This window comes from Coturnix japonica, chromosome 15 (genome assembly GCF_054131305.1).
Source record: "Coturnix japonica strain WE chromosome 15, WE-NBRP24, whole genome shotgun sequence".
In the NCBI taxonomy this organism is placed as follows: Eukaryota; Metazoa; Chordata; class Aves; order Galliformes; family Phasianidae; genus Coturnix; species Coturnix japonica.
In genome coordinates this window covers 2,754,468-2,777,190 of record NC_140677.1, presented here as the reverse complement: position 1 = coordinate 2,777,190, position 22,723 = coordinate 2,754,468, and positions in this window count along the sequence as shown.

Below are 22,723 nucleotides of genomic sequence, written 5' to 3'. Positions count from 1 at the left end.
AATGAAGTACCTCCCCAATGAGTGTGCTGCCAGCTCCATGGGACTGACAGCAGTAACATCCACAAACAATCCAGAGGATGCATAATTTAGCTGCATACAGATGCATAACATTCTTTCTTCTTGACTTAGAGTTCTGACTGCACACACACATGTACACACACACACGCATATATTTTTTCTAATGGCAGAAGGCTGCCCTGTGTCCTCTGATAGAACAGAATGCCAAAATAATTAAGCATCATTCTGGAATACATCAGCTGTAAAAAGCAGCACATCTGGAGGTGTGATTACATAAATAATCCTAAGCAAAATTTCATTTCTACAGAGAATCCTCTGATTTAAGCAATTTTTCCTTACCCTTCAAGGATATCACATTGACTGGTCTGAACATCAGTATATCAATTTTAAGCCACATTTATGAACTCCATTCAAAAGCCAGTGCTCCTGTGAGCCATCAAGCAATTAAAAGCTCCTGTCACTTTTTATGTCAAGGTTAACAATCAAATGATTAAAACAGTTTAAAGTTGGAGCTCCTGCAGTAAAAACGCAACATTTTCACTCACTTTATTAGATTCAAGAACAATCCTAAATGGTTTTTGATGTGAACAACTGTGTTGAATTGTTTGCAATTAAAAGGTAGCTGCTGGAAAAGGATCATAAAGTATTTTTCATAACGCTATCAAAAAGAAGTTGTTTGATTCTTCCTTCCAGCTGGGAAATTTATCCTGCATTTCATTTAAATATATTAACAAACTACCATTGCTTTATACTTTACCTGAGTTTCTTCAGATTAGGAGTCTGAATGTGCTTCCAACATCAGAAGTGCCTAATCAGGAATGACGACACATTCCACAGCTGCTTTGGTCCTGACAACCTCTGAAGCTGGGTACTACAAAGTCTGGAACAAAACACACTGCTCACATAATTAGTATTTGACTTAAAGGCATGTCATCACGCAGGAGAGCACTAGCTGAATAATGGCAGCAGAGCAGCATGGCTGCAGGCAATATGTAGTGCAGCATGGACCCATCCTGCTGTGAGATGCTCAGCGGGTGGGCTGCCTGGCACAGCAGGGAAGGAGCATCCAGGACAGAGCATCCCAACAGCACAGGAAGGTGACAGAAGTGAAATTTGACTTCCATTTGACTTCTTTCGAAATGGAACTTCAGCAAAGAGGTGGGTTTGGATTTTTTTCCAGACACTGGTGGCCTCCAGCACACCTGGCAGCTATGGGTAACCAAACGCGTTTCTTGGGAGCAGCGTGAATCACTCTCTCATTTTAGGCCAACATGCACCTGGCATTTTCTGCCTTCACCCATCTCCTCCCGAAGGTCACCAGAGGAATATCTGTAACTCAGTTGAGTAATGATAACCCAGTAACAATCACTACTGCTTCACCTTGTTAAGCGGCGGACTTTGGAATCCCTAATTAGTTTCCTTACTGAAACTAACAGAATTATTCATGCGTTGAAAGGTGCTTGAGCATTTTGCTGTTTAGAAACTTACTTTCAAATTGCTATTCAGCAACTGGAGTTAATGTTGGGTGACAACGTTTTAATTCAACTCACATTTTCAGTAAACCATAATCACCTGATGCCTTCTGCAGTTGGATTTGAATCATTCAACAACGGCTGCTCTAAGGGTAAGCTATTGGGTTCTTCTACAATGATATGTAAAAATATACATATATGTAAGATTTTGTTTTTTTAATAGCAGTGGAAAGTTTAAATTTGCTGTAGAAATATTTGTTGTAGAAACATTTTCCTGCAGGAGAAACATGCTGGTATTCCTCCAAGAAACCTTACTGACAACTTCACTGATTCCTATTGCTATTTCTATTTTGGGACAGATTGTGAAGAATGCATCAGGTTTGCAAAAAGCCATGAGTTGATGCTATACCCTGTAAGAACAAATTTAGCATTCACATTACCTTTCACGCATCTGCACTGCAGTCTTTCAGTTTTACAATCGTGTGCTGCTTGTGTAAAACCACAGTGCAGCACTGCACATTCCTTACACCACCAGTTCCCTTTAGGAAGCTCTGTGCTCCTCTTCCAAGCTGAACATCTGGATGTTGGGTTCCACTGTGATACAGAATCCACAGACATAAGAAATACCAAGATTTCTTGCTTAGGTCATGTAGGTAAGTCATAAGAAATCCACTGATCTAAAACTCCTGCAGCTGAGTAGAAAGTGGAGCCAAATTATTCACATTATTGAATATTCAATCATCTAAGCTGAGTTTAAAGAAATCCAAATGAAAAGAACTTGATCTAAAATGAAATGTACTCTTTGGTACACTGCAAACTAAAGTGGAAATTAACATGACTGGTATCTCTAACTCTCCATTGCAAAAGATGCCCATTTGTTAATAATAAGCTGAGTTCGTTGCAGTGCTCTTCTGTATAAGAAAACAATCTCCCTTAATTAAGGTTAAGAAAGCAGGACAAAAGAAAGACAAAGCCCTTCCTCAAACTGAACTTTTCTTTCAATTTGAAGTGGAAAATACACACATAGACATGGCACAGCACTCGTGTGAAAACTGGCTACGAACATTCTACTTAAATTAACTTCTCATTCCACTAGTTTGTTTTTGTGGAAGACAGCAATATAATGTTGTAAAAGTCACTCCCTTGATGTATACTGTTTCTTTATAGTAAAATGCTATGATTTATTATTTTTATTTCCAGTCGCCTTGCTTTCTCTCTGGAGGAATAGCTGATTAGTCTCACTTCAGGCAGTCTCAACCGGAAAGAAACAGCTAAAGCAAGCCAGGAAAAAACACTACAGGAGCTATTTTGCTCTCTCCATAATTTGAAAGAGCTCTTCAGCCACTGTGCTGTTAAATTCCACTGGGTTCTGCTGGAAGAAAACAAATGCTGCAGGCGAGGCGATGAGGAATTAACTTTCTTTTTCTGCTGCATCTCTCTACTTTGTGGAAAATATTTTTAGATGAAATCCTTGTTGTATCCTAAAATAAATCCCATACTTGAGATACATAGCAGCAAATCTTATTTGCTCTGTGCGGTTGTGAGAAGTCTATTTTTCAGGCTCCGTGAGAACACAGGAACTCATTTATATGGTAAGATGAGAATTGAAGATGACGCTGTTGGAACAAGCGGACACGGTGTCTGTCCTATCTGACATGTGGTTTGTTACCTATGGCAGCAAGCTCAGGAAGAGATCTCAGAGCAAACTTGTCCTGAGGACCTGCTGACCACATGTATGGGAACTGCTGAGTCACAGCCTGAACCACTGATAGTGGATTGCACCTGGGGAAAAGACCCAGTCAAGCCCTGGGAGCACAGGTGAAGCCAGATTCCACACCTTTTAGACCTTACTTAAGGGCTGACTGCCACTGGGGAAGGATCTTTTTCTGGAGAACCTTCCTTGGTGAAGCTTTCCACTGTGAACCTGGAATATCCTGACAGTTCTGATAGGGATGAACAATCATCTTCCGTTCCTTTATAGCCTCTATTGTGCCAGTCCTTCCATCATCACACCTCTGCTGTAACACCTACCCAGCATATTGATCTTCCCAACTGCTACACCTTGCTGTTTCCATCACCTGTGCACTCAGTGTGCAGCTGGAACACATAGATGTGCTCATCTTCCAGTGGACACCCAGTATAGGCACTTTAACTTGCATCTAAAATGAGTGAGAGTGGAAAACTTACGCAGTAGCTCTACAGGTTCCCAGTGCAACTGATAGAGAATCAGATGATGCTGTGTGCAATGGGCCAGAGGCCAGTGGCACATACTGCTGGATACCTACACCATGCACTGACACTGCTGCCACAGCCTTGCTCCTGTGTGAGGCTATGGAAGAGAAAACGATCAAAATTATTTCTATTTCCTCAACAAAACACGCTCAAGGAAGCAAATCACAGCTAAACACAACCAAACAAACTCTTCCCCAAAACCTCAAGATAAGTAGGGATAAAATCTCCATGTAATCTATTATAATTCACTGTAATTATGTTCATTATTGGCTTACTTTAATCATCTCCAGATATACTAGAATAACATTTTTCTTTCGAATTTAACAGGACTCAGAGGTTTAGATTACTTCTGTTTATGAAAGGAATTAGGTGATGTGCTAGCAGGAGACAGGATATGCCAACCCAGGAGATCTGTTCCCACTTCTGTTTCTCTTTCAGTGTTCCTGTGCTCCTCCTTAGCTGGCTGGTATAATACTAAGTGATACACACAATATGCAATATATTTTTTTCCAGATTACTTTAATAGTACCGAAAAGATAACTGGTGAGTAATCATAATAAAATATATGTAAAGGGGATCACAAATCTCACTGATGCAGAATAGGAAGAATTTATTTTCAAAGCATTGCTAATGACTTTCTGCCTGCCCCTTTGAAAATTGCTTTGAGCTCAGTACTATCCCTTGGAAATCCAATTCATAAATCCACAAGCAGCATGAAATTCCAGCAGGAAATAAACACTTTTATTCAAATGTATTACAACATGTTGATGTTTTTTCTTAGAACATAAAACACAGCAAACATTGCTCTGAAGTACGAACAAGGAGTGACCTCACTGTAGAGGTTTAGAAAGTTTCTGGGTTAAGAGCCATAGCTCAGCAGACAGACAGTTTGCACACAGATTAATGCAAATGGATCCAAGTGATATTCTGTGGTTAGCACAAACAAAGGCAAAGCAGTGCTCCTGTGAGCAGCACACATCTTCCCCACCCCTAAGGTATTGATACCAGGAGCTGCTGCTCCAGGAGCCACAGGGATGAGCACCACATTTCCCAGCTCACTGCCAAAAGCAGCAGTTTGCAGAGAGCAGGTGCTGCAGAGGGGTGCTTTGGCAGCGGTGCTGTGTCATTCAACAGCTGCTGATAAGTGATAATTTTTTATGGGAGCCATCTCAGAGGCATTGCTCCAAGTGGCTGCTTCTCATGGCTGCCTTTGTTCCCATTTTGCTCTGAGAGCTCCTGCTAAGCATGCTCAACAGATCTGCTCTGCCTGGAGGGTGACTGAAAGTTGCTGAAACTTTAAATATCTCCAGCAGATTCATACTGGTTTTTTACTGGGTTCTGGAAATAACTGGTACCTCTTGGTAGACTCCATAGCTGTGCTAAATATTTTTCTCAGTGCAGATGAGGTTTCCAGTGTTACCACCCAGCACTGGCTGCCTCATTTAGAGAGCTGCTCACCTCCTTTTCCTCTACTCTTATTTAAGGGAAACCAACCACTATTCTGAGAGAATTCTGAGAGGAAGTGATAGAGATATCCAGTACATAGAAAAAAAACTGGGAGATCAGGATTTCCTTAGGACCCAGTGGATGCGATGGGTTTTGAGGTGCCCAAGGAGCTTCTGTCCTGCAGCACAGGGGGTGTGTGACCTCTCAAGGTCTCTGCTGAGCACATATGAGAAACCATTGACAATATTATTACTATTTAACTTCTCTGAATAATTTTACAAGACTAACAAAGAAGGGGCAACTTCACAGACTAAGGAGACTGACATACCAGAAAAACAGGTGGAAATAGAAAGAACTGGCTGATTTTGGATCGATGTTCCAAAACCTTCATTTATCCATAAATACTCTCCTGAAATCTCCACAGCTTTAAAATTCAACTCTTTGTTTGTGTGTTGATGTACAACAAAGGTTGTTAAAACTTTCCACGTTTCTAAACAAGCATTTTCATAGGTGCAAAAAAGGTTGTGCTCGATTATAATCCTTTACCTAAGATCCTAGTAGAGTAAATTATCCTTGTGTCAGGCAGTGGCACCCATCTCCTGGGCCAGCATGGAGTCCTCCTGCAGTGCAGCTCCAGGACCCCAGGCCAGGCAAAACCTGGCTGCACTTCTCCAGAGACAAGAAGCAAAACATTCAATATAAAACAATGGGAGCTTGTCAAGAACCAACCCAGTTACTTCCACATTAGTCTAATGGCAATGGATCTGTTTTTGTACTTTTCACTTTTCTTAAATTGAAACTTCAAGGCATTAAGCAATAGATAACAAACACTTCTGCCTCTGACTAATGGCATTTCTTAATAACTGTGTTGAAATGCAGTATTCTTACAGTATGGTGTATTATTAAATATCAGTTCTGGTCCTGTCATTTCAGGCTGAAGCTATCTTCACATTCAAAAACAAGGTACAAGCATGGGATTATCTTGCTGCTTAAATTTAGACATCTAAATTCAACTTAAACATCCAAATAAAACAAACCAAGCTGTCAGAAGTGCTAAGAATCTGCATTACGCACAGATATCAATCAGGCTGGATGGTGCCCAGAACACATAACTATATAGAAGCCTGTTTTATACCCAAATATACTGTTTTACTGCTTAATGTCAGAGAACCACACTTGAATATCTTCTGCAGAGAACTCTATTTCATATTCAGAAATGTTTTCATTTCCTGGAATAGCTGTGTTTATTACTTTAATAAACTGAATTAGGAAATATGGTTATTGGTTTCTTAACTAGGCTAATTTAAGTTTCATTAAAAAATAAAATCTAGCTTATATTTGACATAAAGGCACTTGCAATGTAAAAATAGCCACGTTCCTTTTCCTTTTTTATTGTAAAATTTGTAGATAAAGGAAATCCTTCCTGCATTAAAGGTAGAGCTATTCTCAATGTTTCAACACGGATGACAACATCATAAATAAAACTTAATTAAAAATTCAAGTACATAATATTTCTTTACTTATTACACGTATTACTTTTCTGCTTGCTGTACAGCTCAGAATATAAGCTCTAAAAATGCCTTTGTGAAGACAGCAGGTGATGCCCCAAAGCCCTTCCCTCACCTTTGCCTGTAGAGTTGGCTGGGGTGCTCTGGCCTCACCAGCAGGACATCAGCACAGCAGTCACATCATAGCATCACAGACCAATTCCAGCTGTACTTACTAATGAAGAGTTGCTGGAGCACGAGCTGTTTCTCTTATCTTTGGTCCTAGCAACATTTTTTTTAATTGTCTGAATAAAGAAAACAGTGGGTGGATGCTGCCGCAAAGATAAATCCATTGATCCTCATCACTGCAATGGTTAAAAGCCCATTCATTTTCTCAGAGGAGCCTATTCAGTATACTTTTAAAAGCCACAGAGCTGCTTTGGACTGTGGGCAGGCTATTGTGAACTAATTTCTGCTTACAAGGTTTTTGAATGATAGATTATCTACAACAAAAACGATTGTTGAGCTAAGCTGGAAAGGTTGAGCTGCCTCTGGATTTAAGGACTGATTTGATTTGCGTAAATCACATGCCACAAAGATCACTGCATGTGTGTTAGGAGGAAGTTCTACACAGTTTTTCCAGGTTCATAATTAACCACTGCACTTTCTACTTCTTAATTTAGGTACTGGAGGGCTAACTGTGTGATGAGAAAGCATTATATCCAGTTTATGTGACAGCTGTTGATAAAAGGAGAAACACTAAAGAAAAGCTCTGTGAAAGGTTTAGTACGTAATTTAATGACCAAAATGATACAGAGTGGTTACCACCGGGAAGTCAGACTGTACCACAGCACTATTTGCAAATGCTGAAGGCTTAATGAGACAACTGTTTAATTCCTTGTCTTCTTGCAGTCTTTTCTATTCTGAACTCTATTAAAGTGTACCAAAAACACAGCTTAAGATAAAGCCACCTTCATGCCAGCCAGGCAAGTCATCCTGCTGCTATCAGTGAGGGGGGTTTCTGGCATAATTAAGTTTCAGACATTAGGATGTAAGAATTGCATTTTCTAACAAATCTTATGACCTTCCTGTACATCCCAGTCCAGCCCAAAGCACATTCTTTCCTCTGATAATATATCAGTAGTTAATGCAATTCATATATCTGATGCTATTAACTTGCCAAGAAAGTGTACGTTCAAAAAACACAATGTCTTAAAGAGCAGGGGTACGTGCTGATCCTCCTGAGCCTTTCAGTCTCTCATGGAGAAACAGCACTTCCTTAGGCACCAACATAATCCACATTCATTGCTCACGTATGGTATAAACAAAAATGCAGTGTGGTTCATCGCAAGGAAATAAAACCACACTGAAGAACAAAACGCCTTTCTCAGTTTGCTCCATTTTGGACCATGGTATGTCCATCCTGCACCTAAATAAGGATTGTGTTGCCTCCTGCAAGGAGAGGAGGACCAATCCCAGGAGCAACCCAGTGCTGTCTCTTGTCCAACATATGAAGAAGGCATTTTTGCCTTCTGACTGTTGCTACCACTGCTGCTGTGCCTCTCCAGGCTTCATTCTTATAAGGATAATAAGTGAAGTGATGAATATTGCTGTGAGAAGCAGCAGCAAATAACCAAAAAATTACAATCTCAGGTTTTGGTTTCACATCTGCTCTTCGTGGAAGTAACACAAGAAAAGAAGATGTTTGACATCACTGGGCAAGAAAAGAACAGCAAAACTTGAATCAAACTGAAATAAAGCAAGACTGCCTTATTCCTAGGACCTCAATATGTTATTTACCTTGATGAAGAAAATAGTTCAGTAGAGCACAGTTTATGATCTGCTGTTGCTTTCTTCTTAAACCATTAGGAATAATTCAAGCTATGGCCTCCTCACACACTCTCCAGTCAGCTGGCCCAGTATGGACATTCACGCATGAAATTAAGTTATAACCTCCCCTCATTGTTTCCCAAATCCTTCTGAAATCAATGGGAATTTGGAGCTAGAAAATATTACAATGAATCACGCCGTAATCGCCCTGTTGCAGCATGGCAGGCTAACGCTGCAATAAATGGCTGAGTGGAGGGAAACAGTTTAAGCTGATATCAATATACAATGCTTAGCACCACGGAGCATCTCTACCAACTCCCACAATGCTAATTGATTAACAGTAACGTGTTAAAAGAAACACGTAAATAGATGCATTAGCTAATTACAAAAGAATCACTTTCTTCTCTGGTTGCATGAAGAGCACAGGAATGATTTCCCAGCTCATTAAACGAGTAAATGAAAGAATAAAACCAACCAAGCCACATGCAGCAGGAGCCAGTTAGCAGACACAGACCTGTGCTGCTGGCATATGAGTTTCCCCATCCATAGAAAGGTTATGGACAAAGACCAGAAAAAGGGAAGCAAAACTGGAGGGCTTATGGCACTCAGAATATTAGCAGATGTGTATATGAATAGCATAATGCTTTTTTCATAATATTTATCCCCAGCACTACCCCCAAGATGAGCTGCTGCTCTCTGCAGGAGCAGTGGCAAAGCAGTGGAAATGGAGATGCATGCAGCAGCCTGGATGTGTAATAGATGAGCAATGCCTCCTGGTGTTATTGGGCCATGAAGCCAACATCCTAGTAATGAATTGAGAGAGAATCGAGCGAGGAGAGGTCATGAAAATGAGAACAAGTAGCTTATGTTTGCTGTGGCACAAAGAAGAGCTAATGGGAGAACACTGGAGGGGGGTGGGAAGTGCTGGGATTAGGGAAACTGGATATTCATTACTGAAATATTTTGAACGTGCATGAGTGGAACAAGAGGTGATTTTTCAAGGCCAGAAAAGAACATGGGGTGCCCTTTCTCTTATCCATTCCAAGCAGATGCCCTTTGAAAATCTGAAATGTTTCCATTGTTTTGTCCCACTGAAACAGAACCTCCTGCATTGATCAGGGGCTGCTGGGTTCACACAGGTCACATACAGAACTACAAACAACCGCTGTTCTACTACACACTTTGGTTACCCTTAATTTGTCAGATCCAGCATACAAACAAAAGGCTAATTAAATGGGCAAAGATGCAGCTCACATAAGCAAAGTCAAAGTACCAGGTGTTAAAAAGCAAACTGAGAAAGAATTGCCGGGTTTTAGATTCTCCACAAATTCAAGAAGGAAAACTGCTGATGGTTTGATATGTTTCACAAAACTTGCTGTGAACAGCACGGGCACAGGGCTTCAGGTAAACATGCTGTAATGAGAAGATGTGGAATGTAAAAATAATTAGTCAAGGTTTATGGACCCTACCCGCTAAACACATGACACCGAAATTATCAAAGACACTGCACAGGAGTATAATAACATGAAAGATTCAGAGAGCAGATCTGCAGGCTTCTGGAGCACAATTAATACAACTTTGTTCCCAGTAGGTGCTCAAATTACTCAATGTAGGTATAGCAGAACAAGGAAAAACAAGCTTGCTTACACTGTGGCATCCTCTTCCTTATTTGCCTTATAGTTTCTCCATTTCCAGTCTTAACATGTTTAGAAGGAAAGACTCCCTGACAGTCATCTATGGGAGTCAGATGCTGATCTCCCTTTGAAGAAATGGGCTCAGAGTACTGAAGGCACAGAAGTAGCTTTGAAATTGTCCACCTTCATCTTTCCCCTCTCTCATCATTAAAAATGTTCTTTACGAATCGCCAGTAATTTTCATCGTCCAACATAGAAATATTCTACATGCTGAGGAGGAAACATGGACAGCGACCTGAGCAGCAAACAAACCCCATGAGCTGCTGGGGTGGGTGCTATATTAACACACAGTGAGTGGGGGGAACCACAGAATGTAAAACATGCATCTGCACAACACCGATGAGCAAACAGTGATCCAGGGAAGGTAAACTAATTAAAAATGAATGCTGCAAAAAGATGCTGCTGTTCTACCGTGTTAGCATGAGGTAGTGAGCAAGAGAGCAATACAGAAAACGTTGGAGAAAATGAGCAACCTGGAAGAGCCTGGGCAGAAGGATCCAGAGAGGCGTCAGGATAAGCAGGGCAGAAACCACTCATAGCAAACCAAATTCTCTAAAAATTAAAGGATGGGGGAAACTACATGGTGAGTCCCTCCACCATGGGAGGCAAGACATGAGCAGCACTGTCAGGGGCAGATGCTCCTGTCTGAACAGAAGACACTTCAAAAATGAGACCTTCTGATTTGTATGTGATCATTGTCCAGGACATAACACAACTGTGCACCCACTGCTCCCTCTCTGAGATAGTTGAAGGCTGTACTAGAATAGAAAAGGCTGTTAAGTTTTGTGCCTTAACAAAGGCTGTCTGCACTCACAAATCACATCCCTGTGCTGCCTACACCGTGAGCACCTTTCTCACAGATGTGCCTCAGAAAACCCTGCTGGCTCCCCTTTATGAGCTTGCCAGGCAGGGCTCGGCTCCTTGCTCCTGCCCTGCTGGCTGTGAGTTCATTGCAGCAGCCTGGAAGGCAAAAGTTCCCCAGCAAACACACCTCTGTGCCTGCAGGACTGAATTCATTTCTTGCTCACATCCATTGTGAGACAGAGCTGTCTCTTTCATGAGAGCCACTTCTAGGTGGCAAAGTCAGCTGGGTTACAGCAAGTGTGCTGCAAACTGAGCCTAATGAGCACCTAACCCTGCCCATAAGAGAACAAAGAATTGGGAGTCCACCTTCCCCGCCTGCCTTCCTCCTCCTGGAAGAAAAAGAATTAATTCCCAAATGCGTGAGCTGGGCAGCCTCCAGTCCTGGGCCTCTGAAAGCACTATGATCAATCTTTTCCCATCTGGTCGGTCTTGGACTAATTAGCTGACATGGCTGAAAATGAACATCAACTAATTGGAGCACTCTGTTCTCCCTCTCCCTGGCAGGAATTAAATGGATTCCAGATGATCAGTGGTTCAAAACCAATCAACATCTCCCAAGTAATCCCAAATCAATGCCACTAGTTCCAGGCCAGCTTCCCAGCAGCTTGTGCACATCCTCACCTGGGGCTATGAAGCCAAAGAACATCATCTGAAAGGGAAAGCTGCCAACCATCCCAGAAGTGCTGGCAGATGTGTGCAGTCACCCACTTGTATGATATCTTGGAAAACGTGCCACCTGCAAAAAATAATTGGGCCAGCTGAGCTCCAGGCCTTCTCTAAAGCCAAGGAAATTCTCCAGGCTTGCCCACACAACCTAAAGGTGCAGAAGTCATCTGCAGAGCTCTTTGCAAGCAGACTGGCTGTACTCAGTGTCAGACAGTCTGTTCTGTAGACCACTGCAACAAACAGTCCCCCAAATACTCTCCATGCATACCCCCAGCATACAGAACCAGCACAATAGGTGAAGCTGTTGCTGCTGCCAGTGAGGAGCAGCAGTGAGAAGGTCTGTGTCCTCTTGCAGCCATTTGTACATGGCTGGTTTCAGTACGCACAGCTCACACAGCACAAAAAAGGTCAAGCAGAATCACCTCCCTCAAGCACAGGTGAGCAAAAGTGTTTGCAGAAACACCAGCAGCAGCAACACAAATGTGCTGCAGAGATGGGGCCAGAAGCATTCATTCAGCTGTGCTGTGAGCAATAATCCCCAGGATTTCCCTGAACTTAGGGATGAATATTGTCACCATCAGGCAAAAGCAATATACACAAAGATGTCCTTTGAAACACATCCACATACAGGCAGGAATGCAAAATCCAGCTCCTTCCATTTAACGCAGCTTTCTCCACAGCACTCAGTGGGGTTTATTTGATTCTCAATTCCAACAATCTAAAGCAGGGTTAAGCCCACAGAGGTCAGCAGACGGTCTGCAGGGACCAAGGGAGGCAGAGCAGACCCCCACCTGACAGAGGCTTTCTTTATCTCTCTGCAATATGAATTTCTTATGATTCTCATGGCACGTCACATTTTCTTTCTGCTCTTTAGAGCACATTTAAAAACAAAACAAAACCAACTAAAAATTCTAATTCTGAAATTGAGATTCATTTCAAGGATTTTTTTCCTCTGTTTTCTTAAATAATGAAATTCTTGCAAAATAAGACTAAAAGATGGATTCATGAAGAGGAGATTTTACACGTTTGAGAATTTTATTTCTGCTGCTTATCAAGTTTGCAAACAAGAACACATACGTAAAATACCTCCATAGGATGCTAACTCTTATCTCTTTCATTCATATAGAAAATACAGTTAGGAATACAAATCATCACCTACCTAGAAAAATCATTTAATATTTATTACTAAGTCATTTTGCTCTTCACATACAAGGAAAATAACTCCCACTTCTTGATCTGTGATTTTTTTTTTTTAGCATCCTGTCTCACCACTAAACAGTGGTGAACTGATATTCATTTTATCCCAGCTAAGTTCATTTTAAATGGTAAGATTCTCAGCAGTTCCCAGTTTCAGACTTCTAGAAACATCAACATGAAGTTCACCTTTCCTCGCTACAATACATAAAACAGCTTCAGGAAGCTGGGGCTTCCCCATGGAAACGGCAGCCTTGTAATACTGGAGGAAATACATTGACTGCATGGACACTCAAATGATTTCTGTTCCCAACAGGTGCTTTAGTCAGGCAGAAAACAAATTTCATGTTGTATGAAATATATGAGACAATGTAAATATATTCAGTTCTTAAGAAACGAGGATGTTTTCTAAGGGTTTTGTGCATGCTGAGCAGTTTGGATAGGTGGGTTATGGTCTGTACTCTTCGTGGGTGCTCACCTGTCCTCGCTTAATGGGTTCAGCTCTGCTGTATGTCTGTGCTTAAATGCATGCATACATGAGTCATATCACATTAAGCTAACTGGATGCAGTGTGATGTACCAGATGATAAGATTGACAATAGGCAGTGATTTTAAGTCCTGACCACCTCTCTCCTTACCTCACACACTTCAAAAAATGACAGCTTGGCAGAGGTAAAAGCTAATCTGCAACATTGCTCACCCTGGAGTTACGTGTGCTTTGAATCTCTAATGCATTTTGAGTTGTGGCAATAAATTTAATACCATTAAGTGCTTGCTCCATCTCCCAGATGCTTATGACACAAAATCCAAGCATCTGAATGGAAAAAAAAGCACTGTTGATTTCAACAGGGTGAGCTCTCATGACCTGAGCACTTCTGAAGATCCATCTCCTTTGAACAGAGGCAGAGCTCTCTGAAATACCCGTGCCTTCATGCTCCAGATAGGTGCAGCGTATCTTCCTCTCAGCACAACAAGCAGACACTGATATGAGGATGGATTTAGAAAAGCCATCACCCCTAAGCTTGACAGCTTCTCTGAGGTTCAACAGCCACTTTGCTTCCTGGTTCAACAACCACTTTGCCTCCCTATTTAGAAAGCTAAGCAAAACGCACTAAGAATTGTGATGAGATTGCAGGCCAACACTATCAAACATCTTCTACCTTCCTACTGACATGGGCAGAAACACGTAACATTCACTCACACCTACACACACGTTACTCACTGTGATCTAGTGGAGTTCAACACTCAAATTTCTTTTCCTTCATAGAAGAGATGAGCTACAGATCAACCCACACTAAGAGAGATGTCCTCCATGAACAGCTCAGGATGGCCCTAGTCCCATGCACAGAGGCACCATCTGCACAGACTTCCAGACTTGAAATCATCTCATTGTAAGCTTCCATCTCTACACCCCCAATATGTTTCTTTCCCTAAAATCAAAAGCTAATTTACATGACCAGTTGCTCATTTAGAGACCGAAGGAATTGAAGCAATCCTTTCCCATACGAAAAAAAAACCAAAAACCACAGTTTAACTTTTTCCTCATTATTAGGCATTGGCAAGGCAGACACCAGCCAATTATACTACAAACAGTACATCAGCATCTCTCCAGCCCAATGTTGCCAGGTGACAAGGCAAAATGAGCTGCCAGCTGTGTGTCACAGTGCTACAGCCAACCAACCACAGGCTATTTCTGTCCTATGTGTGAGCTGAGCATCCACTAACCCACTAACTCCCATCCAGTTCCACACACTTTAGTGGAAGAAGCAAGGATGGCAGCCTGAGATCTGAAGGCAGATGGAGGAGCTGTAACTGAAACAAAATGTCCTAAAGCTGTCGAAGGAGAGCTTGCTTCAGCTGCTTTCTCCAACAAAATTTAACCCTTAGCCAACAAAGGATCCTGCTGACACTCTAGCAGATTTACGTGCTAAAACAGACTGACTTTCCAAAGCACTAAATATACTTAAAACACAATCGTTTTCAAGGCAGCTCTTGTAACTGTAAAATTACTATGGGAAGTGAACATTAAAGACTAGGACTTACAGCAAACTCAGCTTCTATGAAGAAACCCTACAGAGAGATCACAGTCAACACAAGGAAAACATAGATAACTTTGTTACCATTTATATTATTATTATTATTTTTTATTATTATTTATTATTTTTTATTATTATTTTTTTTGATATGTGAGTAAGACAGTTTTCCTACAGACATACATGTTTGTGTATCATCTTCTAGTACCACTCTCCATAGTCCTTTTACAGCTGTTAACTCAAACACTTCTTTTTTAGTTCAAATACACCATAAAAGGAACTCTGGGATAGGACCATATCCCAAGCTCTCCCAAACTCCCATTTTCTCAGATAATGTTTCCTTATAGGTGCTGCTTGTTCTCAAACAGATTAGGATCAGCGGAAAACATCCTTTAGAATGCCCAACATTTGTACTGTTATATAATGGACTCCCATTACCATCTGCACTTGCGTAATTCCAGCAAAAAAAACACAACAGCTTTCTTGCCAACTACCTCAGTTTTGGAAGAGCACAGAGACTCAGCCTGGGGGTAGGTGAGAGCAGTCACTCCAGCACAAAATTGCTGTGCTTTGTGCTGAGGGTATTTATTAGTAATTGGATTGCCTCTGAAATTATGAGAGTAGAAAAAAACCTGGATATTGTTGGCTTGCTCCTTTAGAGCAAGTGGAAAGAAGGTAATTATTGTACATGCCAAATGTATCAGCCCTAGCAAATGCACGTTCAAAGCATCTTAGGTGTTGTTTATTTTCCCCTATGGTGGTTTGGAGAAGGAACAGCCTTTAAAAAATGAAGATAGGAAAGAGGTCCCTGTTATCTCACTTGCCCTAAAAAATCTCAACTGATTTTAATTAAGCTAAGCAGAAGGTGGCGATTTGGACACAATTTAGAACACAGCATAAAGAAGCCTTCTTCAAAAGGTGCAGGCTCCCTGCTGCTATTAGCACAGCCCAAACATGGGCTGAGGACCACAAGCTGCAGTAAGGTGGTGGGTGGGATAAGCTGCAGGGAGTCAATTTGGCCACAAATGTATGGGGACTAATATTCTCTACATGTGTGAACGTACTGAGCAAAACTCTTTGTGTTCCTATCTTTTTCTTTTATGCTTATCTTTTGGCAGAGGTGCTGCAAAACATGCGGCAGAGCTGAGGAGATTTTCAGCAAGGACATTTTAAGCTCCCAGGTATGAAAGTTGCTCAAAATCTGCTATTATTATTGCCCTTCAGGAAAGACACCTGTGAAAACTCTGATTACATTCACTTTAAGGCTTGCTGTTACATTCATAAACAGAAGTGATGGCGGTTTGGGTTTTATAAGCCCATTTTGCTGATTATCTGTAGGGAAAACAAAAAAAGCAATACAGAGAAAGAAGCACATTTCACATGGATGTCTTAAACAGCACAACTCAAAAAAGTTTCCCCATCTGCTACAATTCCATTAAATGATCAAAAGAGGAATTTTCAGGCTTGTGATTTTGGTGCTAGAAGTTCAGGCATTGAGTGACACCTACAGTTTGCACCCCCCTCCAGGCATATACGGATAGTTCAAAGGTGACTGAAAAAAGCCTGGATTTGGATGAATGAGTCATACATTACCATATTACTCCTTACTTGTAGATGTCTGAGTACACAAACATCTTCCGATGGAAAAACATTCCATTATTACTAAGCAAAACTCCTTTAGAAAATAGATGTATTTCAAATAAAACTCCAACATATCTTCCTGAACATCTGCATGGATTGGTACTGGTCTGGAAACTCATGATGATGATGCCAATAATAGAGATGTAAGCCTTTCAGTATAAAACTTGCAGATGCATGTCTGGTTAAGTTAGCGGGTGCTTTGCAGATGAACCTATCACTTGGCCAGCCCAAAGATTAGAGCTGGCAGTTATAAGAGATGAACTCGGGTAGGAGTGCACGTGGTACATACAGACACGACACTGAATGTTAAGCAAAACTTGTGTATGTCCTTAGTGGATTTTCTTTGTCTCGGGTTTCTGACTACTTTAAAATGTCAAAGAAAATAAAGCATTCTCTATAACAGAGGAACAATCACCAAACTATGACTGTTTTCAGTTGGGATAAGGATCTAAACAACTGTATGAATTCCTAACGGGTAACCAGCAACCCGAGTTTCATGTCAGGATATGATCTTTGTGTGACTTGCTAGTAATGACAGACAAAAGTGAAATAGCCATATTGGTGTTCTCTTTTTATACTTCACACGTTTTGGTAGTTTCTAGTGCCTACTTTTAGTAGTTTGACAGTTCTTAAGTACACTTTTAAACTAAAATATTCCAAAATATGATTCTACATTATGAGATTCACTGAGGTACTCTATAATATATGGTTTAAAATTAAAGAACAATCAAGCAAGGCTGGATTTTTTTTTTGTTCCTACACAGTCTGCAAGTTATTGGAACAGAAATCAAGCGTGTGTAAGATTGCAGAAACACACTTCTTTCCTCCCTTCACACCTATGAATAGCTGAGACAGCCCCCAGAGCCCCCAAATTGTCAAAATTAAGGGAGGGAGATGCAGCCCCTCTGGGGAGCTCTTAGAGTAAGAAGGCTGCTATGGCAAGAGCTGTCAGAGACGCAAGGTGAACACACACCTGCTGGCAACGTTTCCCCTGCAGAGATGCTAATCACAAAGCAGCGACAGCAAAAGGAGTTTGTGCTTCAAGTCAACAAAGAAATTACTGAAGAATGATATGATAAGTGGAGTTTTCCATCCTGAAAAGCTACTGACAGACTGCAGGTGAGAGCAGGCTCCTCCTGTAGCCAGTATGTCGAGCTCTGCTCTCCCTGGGCTGGGAGGCAGAGATGAAAGCAACAGAGCTTGGTGCAGCAGTGGCCTAAAGGACAAGGTGGTGCTCCTGTACCAGCAAGGAAGGTAACTGGGTTCAGTGGATACATAACTTAGCAGATATCAACACATTATGCCCTTTGTCTACAGCCATTTCCATGCACTTTGTTAAAGGTAAAACAGCAATACTTGACAGCCAATCTTCCTTCTCCTCCTTCTTGTGCTACTTCATGCACCCTTTGTAGTTTTCTGCTGGAGGCAAAAATGGAAGATTTGCTGCTTACAGCTTCTTTCCAGCCTTTGGTTTACAACAAAATCTTATAAGTTTGGTTATTTCTTGCACAACATCTCAAATTTCTCAACCTTTGAAGCTCAAGTTCTATTTTTGCCTTGCCCAAAAATACCTGATGAAAAATCTTAATGGGCTTAAATTGCCCAATATTTATTCCATGAAAAGCTTATTAATGGTGGTACTTACAGCAAGGTAGGAATGCTTGAAGTGTGTTTTTCTTTTGCTTTAACTACAGCATAAATTTTCTGAAGCCCATGACAAACACCTGGAAATATGGATAATGAGATCCTGATTAGCAGCAGTTAATTTACTTATTTTCCTTATCTCAGGTTTTACAATGATATATGAGTGTTTAACGTTGTGATAGTACTCCCTGTGGTACAAAGGGTTTCAACCACAAACCTGTTCTTTTATTGAATATCAGTCTTCGGTGCCTGAGCAGTCACTGGAAGGCACTTCCACGTCCCTGTATCCCTGTGTCTTTCAACTTGCCCTCTGTGTTCTGCTGTCCATCAGGTGAGTTGGAAGACATGCTGGAAAACAGCAGTTCCTTACATATTCCCTAAGCCTTAAGAGGAAGGTGGTCTTAGTGCTATCCAGTCATCTGAAATCACAATCCAATTCTAACAGAGATAAAGCATGAATAGGAGTTTCCGTAATGTCAAAAATAGACCACTTGGTAACAAATGACTTGGGTGAATACATAAAACTATATAGTCTATCCTGAGGGTAACATCAGAAAGTCATCTCCTTCCATCACCCTGCTAGTAAACAACTCTGTTTTGGAGAAGTGTAAATCCCCTCCTGGTGGCTGTGCTGTTTTTCTATAAGCCACATCTGATACCAAAATACCATCTGCACCAAACTTCATCTACTGCTGAGGGTCTGATAGTTTGGGGTCAATGGATATTTCTTCTTTTACAGCACACATAGTAATGTGCACACTGGAACACATCCAAACAGCCTTTTAAAATTATAATTGAAGTTTTATACATGCAATAACCTGGTTACTGAAATGCAAATTAAAAATAATGACTATTGCTGCCATATATCTGCCTTGTACAGGTAAGAGTTGTCCTACAGCATAAAAACTGGTATTTATTAGGGACTTCAGGGTCCACTTCAGCTTCTATGCCTTACTCCTTCAGGAGGGGGAGCAGAGGGAAAGCAGGTATGAGGAATATTTACCCCATATTTCCATGTAGCCATTCATGCTTAAAGTCCTATTCCTGGCCTGGCTGGAATCAGCTGACTAAGCCCCATAGCGCATAACTGCAGGTACTCCCAGGGCTAGGAGTAGCAGTGCTCGTTTCATCCTATAGTACAATCAGCTGCATTTCCCAGTTTATGTTCCCCCATGCATTTTATTATTGCCTCAGATACAATGTGCTCAAGGAGGGATGTGCTACGTCCCTCACCACTGGTGATAGAAAATTACTTCAAAGCATTATGAAAATGCTAATCGAATAGCTAAATTTCTCTTCAGACATGTTTACGCGTCCCATGCACCCCAGCTTGGCAATGCAGCATGACAGGAGCAAATTACATCTGGTAACTTGGAGTGCCAGCCATGCGGGCTGAAGACAACTTGTTGGACAGCCGTGGCAGAATCCATCTGAAAGAAGAGCACTTGGCCTTTCTGATCAGCATCACTTCCATCCTCCTTGAATTCAGCCTTTGCCTGCTGCTCCTGGTCCACGAGCTCATTTCTTTGTAAGCATGACAAGAAGTTTGTAGAGTTGATGCATAACTTTATCTTTCCAAGAAAATGCCATCTGTATTAAATGCTAAAATTAACCAAGGCTAATTGGTTGCCACACACAGAGCATGCTATGCTCTACTGGATAAAGTAACAAATGTGTTAGTAGATCTAAGCTGCTCCATTATTCTCTATTACAGAAAGTATGCTCACCCTATTAAGCTCACAGTATTTGAGCCAATTCAAGCCATGCTGCTGCTTGCTCCCAAATGACAAACATGGGCACCTCCACCAGCCTCAAGAGTGATAGCTCAATCAACCAGACGGAAACAAACCCATTTAAAATACAAATGCACGTTCTGACCTTTCACATATCTTGGAAGTTACTTGCAATTAGAACTTCATTTCTCTAAGTCTCTGAGAAAGCAACAGATATTGAATAGTGCAACTTCTGTATTGATTTGTGCTTCCCAGGACAACACCGTTGTTTTCTTTCAGATCCTTTACAGGGGATGACCTCATCTACCAGCAGAACTTCATGGATGGAGAGTTAGCACAGCAACATCAGTTATCCAGAAAAGGGGAGATAAGACCAGTAGCAAACCAGAGGCACAGCAAAGAGCTGAGAGCAGCAAAGGCTTTGTACCATTGCCCCTTCTGCATCAGCACAGGAAGCTACTAATGCGAAGAACAGAGCCTCACTGCATCCTATCCCTTCAGCAGCCCATGAAGAAATCAGAAAATGGCACCATGCTGATACAAGTGGTATGAAACAAGAGCTCAGATGTGCACCTGCCACAGTAAAGAAATGCAAGGGAACTTCCTTAATAAATTAAATGCTATATTGGATAAAATTCCATTTAAATTGGAAACTCATTTTTAAATTAAAGGCAAGTTTAAGTAGTTATTACCTAATATTTAATTGCATATATTATGTTTGTAGCCTTAGGTGTTACAGATATTTCTTTAATATTCCCTCCAATATATTGAGATCATAGAGCAATCACAAAACACTACGAATTGGAAGGGACCTCTGGGGATTATCAAGTCCAACCTCCCAGTTGATTCTGCTTGATGAATGATCCAGAGATTACAAAGGGAAGAAAATCTCAACAGTTCAAGAGTTTTGACTGTTGGATGGAAAACACAAGCAGTATTTTGAGGAGGCCACACTCAGATTATGGAAAACCTTTAACAAACCTCCTGGCAGCAGTAGGATTGAGCCTATTTACAAGGAACTTTCAACATTTTCCTTGTACAACATTTGAAAGCATATGGGCTGTCATTAGCATGTCAGAGTCCACTTTTGACAGCCAAACATCACATAAAAATAGATTTTCAAGATGCAGCACAAGTGTTTGGAACAACAACAGATATTTTCCTTCAAAACATGAAATGGCAGATGCATCCAACAACCAGTACCCATGATGGTGCCCACACAGGACCAGCACAGTATCTTGTGACTCCTTTTACTCAATTCCTTTGATTATTCAACAGCACCATGTTCTTCAAACGTACGTTTAACCTAGAATGTGTGCTTAATTAAAAAGGAACCTTTGCAGTGAAAATATACTTGCCTAGAATCTGCACGTTCTATGGTGAATTGAGCAGAGGGGACACACTGAAACCAATCTAAAGTATTACAGAAATACTCCAAAGCGAGCAAACACGAAGATGGTTTCATCTCTTTCTTCAACCATTGTAAGTGAATGAAAACTTTTTTTTCCATGCCATTTAATTTTAAATTAGTCTTTTCAGACATCTGCTACGATCTGTCAGAATTAACAAAACCGAACACAAATCTGAGATGAGAGCTCAAGTTCTGCTTTCGTCAAACTGCATTAACTTGCTCAGACACTCCACGGAACTAATTGAACATCCCACAATGCTGTACACTTTCCAATTTAACATTATTATACTTAGAAGAAATAAGTGTAGAAGGAAAAACGCTGCTGAGAACAGAATAACATCCCTGATGCAGATCAATAAAAGCAGGCTGCTTATTCTAATTCATTATCTTTCTTATTGCTACATTCAGATGGAAAGAGAATTTCCCCTCAAGTCAGAAAAGCAGTTAAACACACAAAGGCCTTCTCTTCCTTTTGAAGAGAAAAGGTATCATTCACCTCTTGGAATTTCTTGGGAACTCTGATCCCAATAGGGAGAATTCCTGATATTGTTGCAGTCTCCTTCTCTTCCTATGACACAGTGATTGCATTTTTCACCATTTTCTAAAGGCTCTGAAATGGCTTGACAATACTGAGGAGTATTCTGCTGACTCCGGTCACATTCTGGATTAAAAATCTGTTGTAAAACTCCTGAAGTTATAAAGTAACTGCACCAAGTGTCACAGATCATCTTACTGGACCCATATATATCTAGATATGCATCTAGATATGGATAGAGAACATATGTAGTATTTTCAAACAGATAAAATTTAAGGATTGCTATTTATTTTATACCTGTGGGATTAATGCCCATTCCAACATGACAGTCATCTGGAAATCCCACTGATTTCAGCAGTGAGAATACCAGTCCAGATCTATGGTAAGAAATCTAACATTAAAAACAAAACAAAAAAAAGATCCTGAAGAAAGTTTCCTTATTTAACTGATAGTCTCCTAAAAGTAACCTGGATTTGAAGAAGCAAATTCTACAGGCAGAGTATCCTCAAAATTCTGTGTTACATGGCAACAGAAGCGCTCATCTAAGAGATCATTTTCCTTGTCTACCACAGGGTTTTATTCTTTGGGCATTCCAATTCCTTGAGGCTGCTGTCAAAGCTGGATAAGGAGCAGCCATGAAGTTTTCATGAATATCTCAGACATCCATAGTCAGCCTCTATCATCTCTTAAAATACACACAAAACAAATGTCTTTTTTTCTATGAGTAATGGGAAATGAGGAAGTATCAATCATCGACAAAGTAAAAGATGTTCAATACTGATTGCTTTTCTGAAGGATGAGGAAGCTCTTGTAGAGGTCTTCT